This window comes from Trachinotus anak, unplaced genomic scaffold, assembly GCF_046630095.1.
Source record: "Trachinotus anak isolate AG129_WGS33_773 ecotype Australia unplaced genomic scaffold, CSIRO_AGI_Tana_v1 ptg000002l, whole genome shotgun sequence".
Lineage (NCBI taxonomy): Eukaryota > Metazoa > Chordata > Actinopteri > Carangiformes > Carangidae > Trachinotus > Trachinotus anak.
The window spans coordinates 1,724,266-1,744,145 of NW_027273853.1; positions in this window are offsets into that span (position 1 = coordinate 1,724,266).

The window sequence follows — 19,880 nt, forward strand, 5'->3', positions numbered from 1 at the left end:
AGGCCTTTCAGCATGGCAGAGAATATCCAGGCAGGTTATAGTGTTGACAGTAACAAAGTGAAACTGTTATTTATTACTTTAGCCAACTCAAAAAATATAAATTATGCTAAGACCTTGATGTAATACATTTATCCCATTGAAATGTGTTATTTAAATGACTACATTTACTGGAATTGAAACACATATACTGAATATAACATGGCTCAGAATTTATTGAATATTATTGCCCTTTTGTGTTAACTGTCAAAGGGATACTGTATGATTACTGCATTTAAACTACACATAGCTGTGCTAAAGGCTTATTTCTTTTATTATTTCACTTAGCTGATTCCCCAAGAGCAGAGGAGATCACAAAGAGCCAGGCAGAGATGATTGTGAAAGACCTGCAACCTCTTTCCATAGTGGAGGATGATGGCTTCAGGAATTTCAGTGACCATCAGTGCCAGCTGAGAGGATTTTTTCAAAAGCAGGGCAGTTAGTGAGTCACAGACGAAGTGCATTAAAAGCAAAAAATGTTAATATGATACTGTTCTTGAACAAAAACCTGTAACCAGAACCTTTGTTCTGCACAGACTAACTAAAGGCTTTGGGGGTTGTTAAGTTGTTTACATATTATTTATATTTTCACCTGTTGTTGTTTTTGTTGTTGAGAATTTTTATTTAATTTTTGTATTATAGTTTCTCAACAGTACTTGTTTGTTTTAATTTGTTTACTGGTTTGCGTGCACTTTTTATTTAAGATTTTTCTGAAAAAAAATCTGATAATAAAGCATTTTCTATTTAATTATAAACTTTGTCCTAATTCTGTCCTGGGTTTTAACTATTTAATAATAAAAAAGGAAACATCACAAAAAACACTGAAGGTATCGGCGATACTGGCCCGTATTTACTTGGTATCGGATCGATACCAACATATGCAGTATTGCCACTAACTTTAGCCTAAGTTACATTTTAACTAATGTTAGCTAGTTTCTAACTTTAGCTTTAAGTTTCAGTTTAACTTATGTTTGCTAGTTTCTAACTTTAGCTTTCAGTTACAGTTTAGTTAACTAATGCTTGCTAGCTGATAGCTCCACCCTTTCATTTCCAGTGTTAGCTTGTCATTTCATCACCAATATAAAATATCATATGATCTAATGTTAGCAAACACTGGTGCTCAGTCATGAGCAGTGAGACAGTGGAGGATCAGTTGCTGTACAGATTCATGTTGACATCCATATAGAGTTTATTATTTCATGTTAATAGTCTTTTGTGTGTCTGTGGTGGTTTAGTTCATCTTTTATCTTTTTGATATTAACCTCTATAACAGAAACATCCTTTGTTTTAACTCAGGAATTCAGGAGTTTTACCTTTTAGCTCATTGGACCAAATTAAAATCTATGTGTGCTGAAGTGGAAAGTAATTAAGTACATTTACTCTAAATATTTTACTTAAATACAATTTTGAGCTTGTACTTAACTTGAGTATTTCCATTTTATACTACTTTGTACTCCACTCCACTATTTCAGAGGGAAATATTGTACTTTCTACTCCACTATATTTATTTGTCAGCTTTAGTTAAACAAAGCAGATAGTGGTTCCCTTTCACCTCAGACGAAAAGTCAACCCCCAGGATTGTCAGTGTATAATTCACACTCTGGTTTCATTTAATCAGGCTTCACTACATAATGATTACAAGAGTGACTTTTCCTTTCCTAGTGTGCCTGTCTGTCAGTGGAGCTATATTATTTCCCTCTAAATAACCTGAGAAATCTGAATACAGGATGAAAGCTCATTTCAAGACTGACATGCTCTGCAGTGTCTCTGTGTCCTGCTGAGGCTGTCCTATTGTGTCCATCTCTCCATCTACCTTTTCCTGGACCTGTCAATGATGCTGTAATGGCTCACTAGTCACATCCTTTTCTCTTTCTTCCCAGCAAGACCTCTGCAGCAGACAGAGGTCTGCTCCGCTGCTGCTCGGTGTCCTTTGATGCTGAGGACAGCAGGGACAGATGTGAAAGCAGATTAACTGGAGCCCTAATGCCCCCCACCCTCCAAACTCTCACCACAAGGTAATTGTGAATTCAGTTAAGAAAAAACAGGATTCTTTCTCCCTGATCTTCAGCATGAGGATGTATTTAAAGATTCCTACTACATGGCCATAATGTGATCATCATCTCAAACTAACCAGGGTCCATTTGGTTTGCTATGTCATTAGTTCTTCCCGATCAGCATGCAAGAGACTTTCGAGTGATGATCATAAATTTGATATGAGAATGAAACTTTACTAAAATCTACAATTGCATTAAATGCACAAAATGTAATTTCTTCTGCTATGGGTCTCTCAATCAAAACAATAAAAAAAACATTGCTATCAGCTCCTCCTGATTTGGATTCCTCCAGTGTCAGTAGCTGAGTTTCACAATTTGGAGCAAAATTCATCTGGTTCAAATACAGAGCTGAAAACCAACAAGGTGGAAAAAGTGAATCTTAAGAGTGAGACTTCAAATTGGATCAAAGTCATTTTGAGCTTCTGTCAGACAAACACAACACTGACACACTGACCAATGAAGCAGAGTGTTACCATGATTAAAATCACAGATTTGTCTGTTTCAGAATTGATGGCATTTATAACTTTAACAGTTTTCAACAAAGTGAGTTCTGCAGTTAATCATTTAGTATGTTTAAGTGTTAAAATGATACATTTCTATTTTTAAGGCTGGATGAGTCCTGTATGTTCTGGCTCCACTGAACTTTTAAACAGACAGGATCTTGAGTTATGAGTTTATATCTTTTTGCTCACAAACTACATTTGCTGTGCTTCTTTTTTCAGTGTACAGACATTTATTTTGTTTTGTATTTTATCATTTATAAGTATAGGTAATTCTTCATTATAGTAAGTGTGGAAATTTCTCAATAACCTGCATGTTCCTGTTTAAATTATAACACTCTTTCATCATATATCAAAGAGAGCCGTGAGTATGTGAAAATGACTTCATGGCATTCACTACAAAATCTACTGATCATGATCGTCAGTTCCAGTTGAATTTTAAAATGGCTTTGAACCAAAAAATCCAGATTGGAGACTAATCTGGAGACTTCCTGTTTTGCTTGTATTCTTCTAAATTCTCAGTATAAATTTTTGTGCATGAACAAACCTGAAGTGAAACAACAGGATTGTCTCGAGGCCCGACTGAAGACCCTGAGAAGACTAGATACCTCCAGCTGTGTGTGGAGTTGAACACAATGAGTGGTTCAGGCAAGAGCCTAGGTTTGCATGTGGACAGTGGGAACATGTCCCTACCAATATTGTTGGAGGACAGAATTGTCCCTTCCAATATCTGAGTGAACACATTCGTGCTATGTTTGAACTAACTAACTAACTTGTTAACCCTCTGCTCTGGTCACTTCATCTATTTTCAGCTATCACTGGTCAGTCATTGCTTTCCTTGTTTGTGCTGACGCCACTGCGTTGAATATGATTTAAGTGAGTTTAACACTTGAAGATTGTTCTTACATTCAGCTGCTGAAACTTTTATAAGTATATATAAATATATTTAAATATTTACAGATTCTGGTTAATTGACACATGATATCAGACTACATCTTAAAACATGTTTTTAAATTTATATTAAAATAAAATAATTTTAGATTTTTATGTAATTTATGTTATTTTCTTGATTTTTTTTCTCATTAGAAAGTCAAGTTATTGATTTGTAGGCATCAAATCACTCAATGCATCACTGGTTCAGCAGCATTTTACTGTTGTAGCTTGTCAAGGTGCTAGTTTAGCCATTAGCTAGTTTTAAATGTGAAACCAAGGGAAAAGGGGGAACTTAATCACTGGCAGTATTACTGAATATAAACATGTTGATGATGGATGCAAAATATTGTTAGTTTTTCTGTTTCCTAAAGTTTACTTTTAGTCACTGTTCTGTTACTATGCATAGTTTTATTTAGATGTATATTTGTGTCTTGGAGGGGAGGTGGGTTGTTTTGTTCCTACCAGTGTTGAGACCAAACCTACACCCTTGAGCTCAGGTGTCAGAGGCCGTCTGACCACTGGTTGTCAGAAAGCTTTAGTAGACCTCTGATGTTACCAGCAGTCCTGATCCTCTGGGGGAATCTCCTCCTCATGTAGATGATACATCTCTAACACACTAAGTAAAACCAAACCCTATTTGAAGACATGGATTGAGATAGGTCAATAGTTTACAGCGCACAAGATCTATTCGTAACTGTCACTGTAACCTAATTCAGTCCTCCACGGCGGTCTGTATTGACAGCAGTAAGACCAAACTGAGGCAAACCAGAGCAGGAAAATCAGGATCAGAGTACAAACACAACACTGACCGATCGTAACTTAATCCAGCTCCACAGTGATGTTGATCCAGGCTGGTGGTGAGACAGCATCCTCTTTGTCTTATCCACCAGTATCACATCAGCCTCAAGATTAGGCTACAAATATGAACCAACAGATAATCATAAAGATGTAACTTTTTAATGAACTGTATATTTTGACGTTTCCTAATGTGCTCAGTAACAGGCTGCTCCTCCAAACTGTGAATCCAGGCTCAGCATTATAAATCACACAGAAGTGAGAGGTTCACTTAGTGTTTGATAGAGTTGGAAAGACAAACTGAGTGAAATGTGGTGGGAGAGACAGTGTCAGACTGAAGGGCTCACAGGAAATACAATAGATCTGCCTCCACAGTTGGTGTTAACTGAGACTTCTGATCAAAGACGCATCTACAGAACAGGACAATGTTGTTAGTCAGTGGATCAGTTTTTAAAGATTTCAGGGGGTGATGGGGCAGTGAGGACTTGCTGTTACCATGGTAACATTAGATGTTGCCAAACCAACCAGGACTGAAGTTCTGTAGATTACCGCTTTAACAAGAAAAAGATAAGAAATTAGATCACATTTTCTGTTAGAGAAATATAAGTTTTTCTTTCTTATCACTTTAATCATTGTGTGAGAATGTGGTGCACACAGGCTAAACCCAGGGATTCCTGTGACTGTCAGCACAGCAGGCTGTTGACTGTTATGGTGTGGTGAGTAGTTTCTTGGCACACTCTCACCACTTCAGTTGCGCATCAGTCAAATGGCCACAGTGTATTTTGGCATTGTATCTGAACAGGTGCAACTCTTTATCCACACTCTGCCCACATGGACGTGTCCTGTCCCAAAGCACTCACTGTCTCAAGATGCTTCCAGGGACATAATGGAAAAGTCTGTTTACTCCACTGACATGCACAGTCTCAATAGTCTCGACCACTCAGAGAGCCTTTGGCTATCAGGCTGCTTAGAATTAAATGCATTTAAATATACCTATGATTATTGGACAGAAAATATTATCCAAACAAAAAATAAAGAATATCTTGAAATGAAAACTTAGCAGCTCTTCATTACATAATTACAACAGTTTCCCCCATTTCAGTTTATTTTTTAGTTTGCCTTTTAATAACAACCAGACATGGTCTCAACATAGTTTACTTAGTTTAGTACTGTATACTACATGTAGCTTGATCACATGGAAATAAAGTGAACCAGAAACACAATGCCTTCTTCTTGTTCTCACCATAAAGGATGTAAAGTTTGCTTACAGTCATCTGCAGCTAAACTTTTTTCTCAACCCTGTTCCCTAGAATTGTTTATATCAATAAGTCCTCTAATCTACAGTAAATCATCATAGAGATCATTTGTCCTTACCGTCTAATACAACCCAGCGTGCGTACCAGACCTTCGTCATGATGGTAACAATGTTACAACCTGTAGGGGCATACCAGCGGTAGGTGCATCAGACCTTTGCTGTTATGGCAACAGATTGTCATTTGGGTTCAAAGATGTACTTTCTTAAGGTTAGAAGACCATTGTCATCATGGTTATAGCAACAGTGTTCATCACAAAAAGAAATACAGTTTCAAGAGGAAACAAACAGTGGTCTCTGGTGTGAGAGTCCTGTCCTACTAACATGAATTTCTGTAAGCAGTCCTGTGTGTCCCAATCACAGTCTCATCATGCTGCAGTACTGTTTTGAGCATACTGATTGGCAGGTCTTCAGAGAGGCAGCTACAAGTGCTGGATATGTGGACCTGGAGGAGTATTAGTCATTTGTCATTGGCTACATCATTATGTGTGTTGATGATATTGCCACCACCTGAGCAATCACCACCTACCTCAATCAGAAACCCTGGATAAATGCAAAGATCAGCTCTGCTGAAAACCACAGATGCGTTCAGGTCTAGTGACACATCTGTTTTTAAAAATGACCTCCATCAAGCGCATCACTACAGACTACAACAAGAAAGACATAGAATGTTCCAGGGACCTGTCTCTTCCTGATGCCCTCAACACCTTTTATACTTTCAAGGATTCGATCTCCTCTCCCAGCTCCAAACTCACTCCCAGCACCAGGTGGGCTGCCCCTCAGCATGAGCATAATAGATGTGAAGAGGACCATGTATTAGGTAAATCCCATAAGACGGCGGGCCCAGAACACATCCCAAGCCAGGTCCTCAGGGACTGCGCACAGCTCTCAGGGTCTTCAACAGTTCACTTTCAAAGGCAGTTCTACCAATATGTCTGTTAAACTCCCTTTCAAGCTCAACAGTGACATAGCTGAATGATTACTGTGTGGTTAGATTTACACCAATACTCATTGAAGTGCATTGAATGGCTGGTCATGGCATACATAAAAAGGATCATCAATGTCACAATAAACCCCCATCAGTACTACTACAGACACTCACTTGGAGAACAAGGACTCTTACATCCCACTGCTCTTCTTCAGCTCTGCCTTTGATACCATAATCCCACAAACCCTGGTGGATAAACTTTAACTACTTGGTCTGACCTCATCTCTATGTAACTGCGTACCATACTTTTAACAAATAAAACCCAGTCCATCAGAATCCACAACATCTCATTCTCCCTGATAATCCTTAACACTGGCTTCCTCCAGGGATGCAAGGATCCTGAGTCCCCTGGTACACACACTTCTGACGCATGGTTGCTCAGCCAAGCATCCTTGCAATACACAGATGACACTGCTGTGGTGGGTTTCATCATTCACGACGATAAGTCTGCATATAGGCAGGAAGTTGAAGAACTAGAGGAGTGGTACAAAGCAAACAGCCTCTCCCAACCTCTGGAGATGATTGTGGACTTTTAGAAGATCAGTCCCACTCCTGCTCTGCTCTACTTTGGCTGTCTCCTGCTTCAGATATCTGGGGGTACACATACCTGACAACACAACCCACATGGTTAGGAGGGACCACCAGTCCTCAGTTCCTTTTATAGATGTGTGGTGGAAAGCTTGTAATGGGTAGAACTGTACTGCAACTCATGGGTGCTGATTTTATGTTGTTTTGTGGTTGCGTGGGGTGAAGTGGTTTGTGTATGGGGAGTGATTTCACTGGTAGTGAGCCAATGACTGTTTTGGGTGTCACAGAAGGTGCTAATTGAATGCAGGTGTGTCTGAGTGTGCCTCTCCTGTCCTAGTCACATGCAGCATTGCAACATTGCAGCCTCTCATTTTGTCTTGGTCTCTTCTCTGCATGCAGGTATGGTTGCACTGTATTGGGTATCTAGGCATACAAACACAGCTCACTTGTGGTGTTTAGTGTGACTGACTAACAACTAATAGAATCTTACTGAAAATAAGATTTATTTCTAGAACAAAACCCTTTCAATGGATTAACCATCAGATGTGAAAATGCTAAAATCATTAAGCAACTGTATATGAGTTTTTGAAAAGACAATGAACTTTATTTTCTGAACATTTAATTTTTAATCTAATTTTAAACATGCAGAGCAGTTTGTAATGACTCTAGTCTGAAGCTCTTTTACTACTTTTACTATGGAGGGAACATGTGTATAAATAACAGTGTCATCCGCATATAGGTGTATTTTAGGTTGAATGTCCTTACACAAGTTATTTATATAAATAGAAAATAAAATACACCCCAAAATAGAACCCTGGGGGACAGCTATCTCAAGAAAATCTAATTTATAGCCCCCTGCATAGTAGGGTTGTCACAAGAACCGATACTTCCGGTACCAATTCGATACCAACATGCAAAAAATACACCAATACCTGCTTTTTTCTGGTACCGTTAGAACCGAATATTCAACTTTTCTCTGCAAGCCGTGTTGATTCTTGGCGGAACTGACGGGGGCAGTATACGCGTATGAGCAGCACAGAGCAGTCAGCGGCACTGAAGAAGAAAACCTGAGATAATAACAATGGCTTCAGCAGGTGGGAGTGGAAGCACAACACGTCGGCTTGTTGACGAAACAGGTACGAAGAGTCGCGAGTGGAAATATTTTGCATTGGAGGCGGATGAATACGGAGCAATTCTAGACACAAACAAGCTGACATGCAAACAGTGCCTGGTATTAGAGGTTTTAGTTATGTGAGATCAGGCTCCACGCCACTGTTGTTTAGTTATTTATTTGCATATTTATAAGAAGAAGAATATTGTTTGTTTTATATACTTGAAGGCTCCATGCCACTGCTGTTCTTTTTTGAATGTAAATAGTTGAATATTGTTGTTATTTATTACCATAAAGCACAGTATTGCTTGTTTTTATAGTGGTATTAAATACTTGACAGTTTAAAGCACTTTTCAATAAATTAGTGAATTTAAAAGTACATGGGTTCTGTTTTTTTTTTTTTTTTTTTTTTTTTTATCGTGGTATCGAATTAGTATCGAGAATCATGGAAAATCACAGGTATTGGTATCGACTACTAAAATTCTGGTATTGTGACAACCCTACTGCATAGACACACTGGGTTCAACAACAAAATTGTTTTTGAACCATTTAACAGCCTTTGGTCTGAACCCAATATTTCTGTTCAGCAGCAGTTCATGATCCACTGAAATGAATGCCTTTGACAGATCTACAAATAAGTAATAATACGAATAAGCTTGGATTTGACATAAATTCTGCAACCCTTCCTCCTTTACCTACACGAGCAGTTCTATAGACTTTGTAACCACTTAATCAGTAATCAGTTACCGATATCTTTAGTCAGGTTTCTGATAGAACCATTCTATCAGCATTTGTCATGTTTGACCAGATCTTGGTCATATCAATTTTACATATTTAAAGGAGTAACTAACTCCAAAGACAATAAAAAAAAAAGAGTTAAAGTTGATGTATTACAATGGTCATGTATTTCATGTTTCTGTGACATTACGGTGAAGCGATAATAGATCACGAGCCTTTGGCTAGACCATATTCTCAGATAGCTAATAATGTTTTGCTAACGTGAGATACATTTTGGTCCCTAGCTCTGACGTAGATACTTCAGCTAATTTAGTTTGGAAAATACAGATAACTAGCTGCACCTGGATGATACAGTGAAAGGATGGTGAAGGCCTCACCCCATGAACCCAGCTGTCTGACTGTATTTTTATGGGACATATATATATATATATATATATATATATATATATATATATATATATATATATATATATATATATATATATCACTTATATAAAAACACCACATGGTTATGATAACAAGGTTTGTTTTTCATTGGAGGGGGTCTTTGAAGAAACAACTTAAATATCTGAATGTCTACAATAATAAAAGCTTTGACAAGGGTGGTAATTTGTGGTTTTATATAGATGCTCAGTAAGTTGATTAAGTTAAAGTAAGTTAAGTAAGTTAAAATATTAATGATATTGATGACAGTAATGAAGACATTACATTGTAGCTCTGATGTATGAAATTGTTTTATTCAAGTCAGTTGCAAAGGAAAAAAAATTGGTGAGTCATTTTGTTATTAAAATAGTACCCAGGGGGTGGCAGAGACAGGTAGGCTTTGATCTCTTCTTCGACTTCGATCATGGATCAGAGTCTTCTGTGACATTTTGAGAGCAGCTTGCTTTTTTCTCAGGAGGCTCCTCTTCCAGCTACATACCACATGACAGCAGCTCTTGACTGATGTGTCACCTCTCAGACTTCTCAGAACCTTTGAGATGGCCAGATTCAAATTAAGGCCAAATCACCCAAGCCACGGATCTGGAACTAGGTCTTCCCTGTTGATGCCCCACTCTTTCAGCATACAGTGTGCGGCGAGGCTAAAAGACAGTCTAAATAATACTAAAAGATATAGTAATTTTAAAAAAACAAACAAAAAAAACCTAGGTTCGAGAGAACGCAGGTTCTTAATTTAAAATCAGGGTTAAGCAGAGTTAAAAACCAGGAGTCCAACAGACAGTGTACACAAAATTTATTGTTAAAAAATAAATAACCCCAGCCCAAAGTCTCGCCCAAGGATCCCAGTCTCTGGATTTTCTCACTCTCCAACCAGCTGAAGCGACAGGTGGAGGGTGGAGCAGGCCTCAGTCCTCCAGAGCACATGCACAGGAGACAGAAGAAACACTCGGGATCAGCGGTCAGATAAAATAAGCTAAAACCAGAGGCGAGTCTTGTTTAAAATCCTTAGTCCGTTAAAAAGAGATCGAAAGGGTACTTAGCTGAAAAAGCCCACAGCGCCTCCCCTCGACTCTGACCGGTGATGGAAGTCACCCTCCTCTCCACCTGCAGTCCGTACTCCGTTCCTCGGGTCCCACGATCCGGCGCTCGATCAGCCCTCTTCCCGGCTGGAGTTGTCCCGCCGAACCGACGCGGTGGCGTCCCTGCGTGCTGCTGGCTCGGGTCCTTTGTCCTTTCCTGTTTCTCTCTCGCTCCCTCACAAACCAAGCCATGAAGTCCAAGGAATTGTCTGTAGACCGCTGAGACAGGATGGTATCGAGGCACAGATCTGGGGACGGGTACAGAAAAATTTCTGTAGCATTGAAGGTCCCAATGAGCACAGTGGCCTCCATCATCCGTAAATGGAAGAAGTTTGGAACCACCAGGACTCTTCCTAGAGCTGGCCGCCTGGCCAATCTGAGTGATTGGGGCGGAAGGGCCTTAGTTAGGGAGGTGACCAAGAACCCGATGGTCACTCTGCCAGTGCTCCAGCATTGCTCTGTGGAGAGAGGAGAACCTTCCAGAAGGACAACCATTTCTGCAGCACTCCACCAATCAGGCCAGTATGATAGAGTGGCCAGACGGAAGCCATTCCTCAGTAAAAGGCACATGACAGGTGGTTCCAAACTTCTTCCATTTACAGATGATGGAGGCCACTGTGCTCACTGGGACCTTCAATGCTACAGAAATTTTTCTGTACCCTTCCCCAGAACTGTGCCTCGATACAATCCTGTCTCAGAGGTCTACACACAATTCCTTGGACTTCATGGCTTGGTTTGTGCTCTGACCTGCACTGTCAACTATGGGACCTTATATAGACAGGTGTGTGCCTTTCCAAATCACGTCCAATCAACTGAATTTACCACAGGTGGACTCCAATCAAGTTGTAGAAACATCTGAAGGATGATCAGTGGAAACAGGATGCACCTGAACTTAATTTTGAGTGTCGTGGCAAAGGCTGTGAATACTTCTGTACATGTGAAGTTTTTTATTTTTAATATATTTGCAAAAATTTGTCATTATGGGGTATTGTGTGTAGAATGTTGAGGTAAAAAATGAATTTAATCCATTTTGTAATAAGGCTGTAATATAACAAAATATGGAAAAAGTGAAGCGCTGTGAATACTTTCCGGATGCACTGTATTTAGTCAATGAGACAGATCTTTCATAATTACTGTATGTGACTTTGTTTTTTGTTTATTTGTATGGTGTTTAACTGTTGATCTCATAATATTAAAAATGTTCCAAAATAAAAAAAGACCATTTGCTCCATATGTGTCTGAGAGACTTTTACTATTTGGTGTCATACAGTAGTTAACATGAGTTAAATTAAACACAGTAATTAACTACTGTCATCAACCACAGTTTTCGTGAAAATTAGTAATACCACCCGTCTGGCATTTTCACTGTGACATAGTATGAGCGTGATATTTAGATTATGACAGCTGCAGCATTGCAACAAAAAAAATACTCCATTACAAGTCAAATCTGTGCAGTCAAAATGTTGGTGAAAGGTAGGCGACTAATAATTAAGAGAAGTGCTGCCTTTGACGCTTATTATTACTGATACATCAATGAGTAAGCAGCATTTTACTGTTGTAGTAATTGGAGTTGGAACTATTTTATGTGATGCTGTGCAGAGCTTTAGTCATCACTATGTTTGTAATACAAGCGGTTATAATATGTCGGAGGAACTGGTTCTTAAGAACAGACTGGACAATGCAGTGACTCAGTATCGGAAAGCTAGACCCAGCCAAGCAGGCTGGTAAGCATCCTAACTTCAGGAGAAGAAAAGAAGTGATAGAAGGAGACAGGTCTTGGTGAGCAGAGTCATCTTTCTCTTCTCCAATAGTAACTGTAAATCTGTATTATACTACATTATTGTTACCCTTTCTTGACATAGAAGGTGGCAACCCTAGTTACAGGTGACATTTGTTCTTCACTGTGCTCCAGTTTCTCCACTGTTCCCACACTGTTTAACAGTTAGATATTACTCATGATGTAGTCAGACCAGAGTGGTGTTAGGTGTGGGTTGGTGCACCTATTCAGTGACAGTCATGAGGCTGCAATAGAAATAAAATCTGACTAAAATCTCTCCCAAAGCAGCTTTTCATTGTATGAACATGACGACATGAACAATTTTCAACAAAGTGAGTTCTGCAGTTCATCATTTCATATGTTTTAAAATGACAAATTCTCATTTTAATGCCAAATGAGTCCTGTATGTTCAAGTTCCACTGACCACTGAGTTAATGTCTTCAAACTACATTTGATTAAATTCTTTTTTAGTGCACAGACTTTTATTTCATCGGTAATTTTATCATTTGTAAGTATACACAATAACAACAACCATTGTTCTCACCTGCTCATCCTCTCCTCCTTGTTCTCCCATCAGTCCTCTCCCTCTGTTCTCATCTAACCTCACATTCCCATCTGTGCCTCTTCCCCATCACCATGACTCGGTGGTAATGTCCTCCATCATGTCTGACACCAGGGACCACCATTACAGGCAGAAACAGTAACTCCTCAGGTGGCACTGCCTGCTTGTTGCCAGGAAGGCCCCTCCACAGGTCAATGTGTGATGTGTGTGATTACAGAGTGAAGGTGGAGGAGAGAGAGCCCCTCCCTCCCTGCTGTATTTTTCACCTGCCCATTAAACTGTTACCAAGTGTTTGTTGTGAGCACCGCAGGGAGGATGTAAAATATATTCAATATGTTTTGTATGTTTTCCTCTCACCAGAAAATTGGATGAATTTCATTAGTGTGTTTTTCATGCTGTGGGCCTCTGAATGGCCTCTTATGAAATTCAAATATAACTATGATAATAATAAAACAAATCAATATTACTGATACTACGTTGTAATGTGCTCTCAGCAGCTTTATTCCACCAACACTTCATGAAATCCTCCTGAACGAGCAAAAGACAAACTGGACCTGAGTGATGTAGAGTCAACATCAGAAATCTGGTGAGGGTTTGAATCTCTCTCTCTGGTCCTGAGGCTCGTAACAACAGAAGTAGTCTTATTAGTTTAGCTTATTAGTCTGGAGAGACAGTGAGGACTGTACCAAACCACGTCCACGTGCAGAGCTGAAAATAAACTCAACCTGACACCAGTTCAGACAGGAACAGACCATCCATCCAGATGGTCCGCATCCAGGTCTGCAACAGGTTCCTGGATGATGACACCACACAGCACCAAAAAAAATACTTCTTCTTGTTCTGCTGATTCAGATTTTTAGCCATCAACCCTCTGAATGGACCCATATCAGTGTCTCCTGAAAATAGCGCAATTACAACAGCAGGTGTACTGGACCTTGGTTGCCTTGGTTACAATAATAAACACATGAACTGAACTGAGAGTGGCGTATCTACCTTCATCATGGCTTGGTTAGGTATAGGAAAAGACTTTTGTTAAAACATGTACTTCCTCATCATTATGACCCATAGACAGGTTTTGTTGCTAGGCGACGTCTAGTGGTTGTTGTAATGATGACAGGAGCAAAGGGAAAAGTGCGGTGACATGGTTTATAGAGCAACAAAGTCCACATCAGGAGGAGGTTGGGGTGGATGGATGGGTCAGCAAAACCCATATGACACAGGAGAGCTGTGTTCAATTCCCATGTGAAAGTAGCAGTTTATGTTGTTTCTATTATCCATTCGTGTGAAGATGTTTTAGTGGTTTGCTTTGCAGACATGAGCCTGAGGAGCAAAATAAATAAAGAATTGGTTATTAGTAAAAGGTCCGGTGTGGTGTCAGGGAACCTCAGAGCTTCATCAGCAGCTTCTACTGGGTCTGGAGATGACACATTGTTTAATTTCACAGTTTCAGCCTCTAATAGTATAATCAGGTTCATTTTGATGATTTTTTTGCTCCTGCTAAAGAAAGAGAAAGTCATGTTTCACTTACACTACAGATATAAAGTGTATAAATTACAATGGCTGTGAACTGAAATAACACAATTATTCCTGATGGGCAACTTAAAAAAGAGGCTCATTTTTTAAAACACTGCAGGCTTGTATCTTCATACACACATACAGACAATATTACATAACATACATAATATTATATTATTATTAAGCATCTAAATACAAACCAAGAGGTTTCAGATGAGACTGGAGGATGCTGTGAGGTCAGACAACATTGTACTCATCAAATTTATATTTTGTATCTCGTCTTTTTCCAACTCAAAATATAAAGTTATGCCACTCTTCTTCAGCCAGCTCCATTCACCAAACATACCTCAGACACCACCCTGGAGGCACCATCATGGTGATTCTGGCTGCTTCATAGACTGTCTAGAGAAAAAGGAGGACTCAACATCTGGAGGAGGAGGACCGACATCTGGAGGAGGAGGACTCACATACATGTTAATTTATAAAATTGTGATAACTGAGTCGCTCTAATCTGGTGTTGTGTTGTATGAATGAAACATGGAGTGAACTTGAATCAAAATGTTGTGCTTATTTTTAAGGAGGAGCAAGCTTGTGACTGGAAGGTCACTGGTTCGATCCCTGGACTGGCAGGTTTAAAGTCTGGGTGGTAAAAGTGAAAGAATGCTGTGGTGCCCAGCAGGTCGGGCTGTGGTTATACTGGGCAGCTTCAAGGTGTGAATGTGTTTTCCAGTTAATGTCACTATATAGAAAAGAACCAAAGTGTGACATTATATTAGTATTCTCTAACAAAAAGCCTCAGAACCAGTCGTATCTGTGCTCATGTCTTTTAATTTATTCTAATGTAGAATTAAGTGATGGTCTGTCAACGATAAACTGAGGTGACCAGATGTTAAGGATCTGTGGGAAACATTAGAATAAAAATTGTTTGCGGTGACTAGTCATGTCCACAGTGAACATGATCTTCTATGATGGGATTAAATATGTACTTGAGGCCTTCAGGAAGCACATGTCAGCAGTGAAAGTTCAGTGTCTGTGGTGTCTCTGCTCTGCTGATTTATAAAAGCTTGATACATTGATTCTGACACATTGTCATGATTTTTAAAGTTAGTACTTTCATTTAAAAAAACGCAGATCCAGGATGCTTAAGTCTCCTCCTCATGAATGTATCAGAAACATATTGACTGCAGCTCAGCCTGTTACTGGGGCTCTCTGTGATCTCTGTCACTGTCTGCTTGTTATCTGTAGCTGAACTAATGAACTGTAGACAAAACCAACAAACAAACCAGGGCTGTGTGCTGTACGACTGACAGCTGGCAAACAGTGTGGCAGGTCAATGACACATATTTCTGTAGAACTTCTCTAACTCTGCTGACAAACACAGGTTGTGTCTATATTATTTACATCCTCCATTATTTCTTTTATTTGTCTAGTCTGTGTGACACATCCACCACTTACTCTCATCTGTACAATGTACCCACCTGGAGAAGAAATCAGTATTGTTGTGCGTCAGTACATATCAATTATTGTGTGTGTGTGTGTGTGTGTGTGTGTGGACACAAACAAAGGGAAGATGGCTGAATCAAAATGGTCACTGTGACCACAAGATGGCGGTAAACAAAGAAACTACTCAACATAGCAGGCCCAAAGATGGCTGCTGAGACCACATGGCATGTGGGTGAGGGAGAATGTGAGTTTCTTTGTTCAAACCCACTTCAGGTAGTCAAAGGGTGCCAGGCTAAAAAGAGAGTTAGCTGCATGCAATTCCTAGTACTGAGCTACATGTATGTGTGTGGACATACAAGTGTCAGTTAACAGTGTAGTTAACAGTAACATACAGGTAACAACAACAAAGCTCAGATACATGAACTAGATCTGTACAACAAAGTTGATGTACATGTACAAAGTTATCATGTGCTCAGCCATGTTGCGCTACACTGTGCTAGTTAAGGTTACGCCCTGTTAACTTGCCCAGTCCTTGGAACAAAAAGAGAAAAGGTCATTTCCAGTGTTGTCTTCTCAAAGTCCAAAGAATCTGTGTGAAGTCCTGTCTGGCCGTGTGGCTTTGGTGCTGCAGAGGAGGCCGCTGGTCACTCCTTTGTTCTTTTTGCTGTTGCTCATGTTCTTGGGAAGCAGCTGCAGATTTGGTGTCATAGAAGGAGAGCTGTTGGTCCAGGCAGCAGTCTGGTGCTGACCTGGTTCTGGGAGCCTTATTGCTCTTGGAGAGCCGAGAAGAGAAGAGGTTTCAGGTAGCAGTTGTACTGACCTGGTGCTGGGACCCTTACTGACCATTTACTGGTCAGTAAGGGTCTGTATGGGAGGTACTCATCAGGTGTGAAAAGTGGAGGATTGTGGGGAATGATGTTCACAGGGCCCTTCCTTTGTCTGTAGAACAAAGGAACATGTGGTCTGCCCCACCCTGAATGATCTGAGTCCAAACAGTATTGATTATTGATTTCCAGTTTTGCTAAAACTTTATTAAAGCGGCTGCATGATCTGGTTACAGCGGTAATGTCAGCAGCCACAGTCAGATCTGGATCAGTCCAGATGTGACACATGTTGACTGAAAGACTGAGTGGAGTGGCTGAAGTGGGTTCTTGTCTTCATCATGTGACTCATCTGAAACAGAACAGGTCTGCATCATAATGGTCTTCAGGTCAGAGGAAGGACTTCTGGAGGACAGACAGCGCTCTCCTGTTGCTAAAAAAAAAATATTCACTAACCAATGAATCCAACCATCATGAATGTAGGATGGAAAAAATAATAGAAAATATTCGAAACTGTGCAGAATCTGTGCATCCCATCCTAACATAGACCAGTAGATCTGGATCTGTCTGTGTCCCTGCACCATTAACTGGCTTCACTATGACTGAAATCACTCTCTGTTTACTACACACCACACTATACTGTATATGACTGTATATGTTTTCTACCAACACTTCCACAATGCAAAAGACAGGATTTTATACATATGAAGATGAATGAAATGAGACATCACAGCTGTTGGTGAAGCCACAGAGGCTGAGGACTGTAAACTCAGTGTTTGACAGAAGGGGGCGTGGCTTTGGACTCTATCACTGTTACTCCTTGGCTGAGGTGAAAAAGTCAAAGCTTTCTAACCACATCTCCATGACCTTGATGGATAACGTCATGAGGTCAAGGAAAGATGTGAAGGTGAGGTCATAAGGACTTAGGAAAAGACAACTGACTGCACTTAGACTAGCATTTTTTAAACCAACTTTATTTATAACATGGATGCTCAATACTCCTTTCCTAACCACAAAAACAACGTAAACAGGATTGAAATGTTGAAATAAGGTAACATGAAGGGAATACACAAGTAGAAAGAGATGAGACATTAAAACAAACAACATTTATGTATTTCTACTAGGGCTGTCAGCGTTAAACGCGATGAGATCAAGGATGGAGCATAACGTGTTTTTTTTTTACTGTATTAATCATGTGCCACCAAAGATTCTTTATTTTACACCGCCGCTGGTGCTGCTACTGAAGATTCTAGAACGCTACACTACCTTTCAAAAGTTTGGGGTCACCCAGACAATTTTGTGTTTTCCATGAAAACTCACACTTTTATTTATCAAATGAGTTGTAAAATGAATAGAAAATATAGTCAAGACATTGACAAGGTTAGAAATAATAATTTTTATTTGAAATAATAATTTTCTCCTTCAAACTTTGCTTTCATCAAAGAATGCTCCATTTGCAGCAATTACAGCATTGCAGACCTTTGGCATTCTAGCTGTTGAGGTAATCTGGAGAAATTTCACCCCACGCTTCCAGAAGCCCCTCCCACAAGTTGGATTGGCTTGATGGGCACTTCTTGCGTACCATACGGTCAAGCTGCTCCCACAACAGCTCAATGGGGTTGAGATCTGGTGACTGCGCTGGCCACTCCTTTACAGATAGAATACCAGCTGCCTGCTTCTTCCCTAAATAGTTCTTGCATAATTTGGAGGTGTGCTTTGGGTCATTGTCCTGTTGTCGGAGGAAATTGGCTCCAATCAAGCGCTGTCCACAGGGTATGGCATGGCGTTGCAAAATGGAGTGATAGCCTTCCTTATTCAAAATCCTTTTTACCTTGTATAAATCTCCTACTTTACCAGCACCAAAGCAACCCGACCATCACGTTACCTCCACCATGCTTGACAGATGGCGTCAGGCACTCTTCCAGCATCTTTTCAGTTGTTCTGCGTCTCACAAATGTTCTTCTGTGTGATCCAAACACCTCAAACTTCGATTCGTCTGTCCATAACACTTCTTTCCAATCTTCCTCTGTCCAATGTCTGTGTTCTTTTGCCCGTATTAATCTTTTCCTTTTATTGGCCAGTCTCAGTTTCACATGAAAGTTCTCTTTTTCTGGCCATTTTGAGAGTTTAATCGAACCCACAAATGTGATGCTCCAGATTCTCAACTAGCTCACAGGAAGGTCAGTTTTATAGCTTCTCTAACCAGCAAAACTGTTTTCACCTGTGCTAACATAATTGCACAAGGGTTTTCAAGGGTTTTCTAATCATCCATTAGCCTTTTAACGCAATTAGCAAACACAATGTACCATTAGAACACTGGAGTGATGGTTGCTGGAAATTGGCCTCTATACACCTATGTAGATATTGCATTAAAAACCAGACGTTTGCAGCTAGAATAGTCATTTACCACATTAACAATGTATAGAGTGTATTTCTGATTAGTTTAATGTTATCTTCATTGAAAAAACAGTGCTTTTATTTCAAAAATAAGGACATTTCTAACTGACCCCTAACTTTTGAACGGTAGTGTATGTTGCTACTATTTTGACCCTTTGATGCACCCTTGTTGTCAAGCTGCCACAGACACTTGCTACAAAGATTTTACATGGCGGAGCAACATACTTCATGACAAGTCATGTCTATGAGAGCAAAAGGGGGGGGGGGGGTTCTGGTCTGCATAAGGGGCGTGTCTGGAGACCTAAAGTGTTTATATCCAACACCTGAATTGTTGTTGGTGCAGATTGAATGAGTTGGAAAATAAAAATATAAAAAGCTTCTAGTTCAGACAGACTGACAGTTATGTGTTGTCAAGCAAGAGAAAACAGTTCTGGGATGTAAAATAATAGAATTTGAATCATGTTATAAAACATGCAATCAACTACTGAATTCAGTGATTCCACGATTAAGACAAAATTAGTTGTTTGAAAGCCCTAGTATAAAGTATATTGTTATGATGATGATGATGATGATGATGATAATATACTCGCTCTTCATGAGGATTTCTAACTGAATTTAGACGGTATTACATCTCTGCTTATGGACTGGAGCTCAGACAATCAGAGTTCTGGAAACAAAAAAAAATTAAACAGCTGCTCTGTTGTTTCTTTTTTGTTTCATTTGTGGGGGTGTGCTTATGTGAAACTATGATGGTATGTCGCTTTAAGTGTTGCTCCAGCAATGAATTATGGAACAGTGGTACCAACTTTCCTTTAGTAAGAGAGGAGAACTGGATCAGCTGTCATCATGG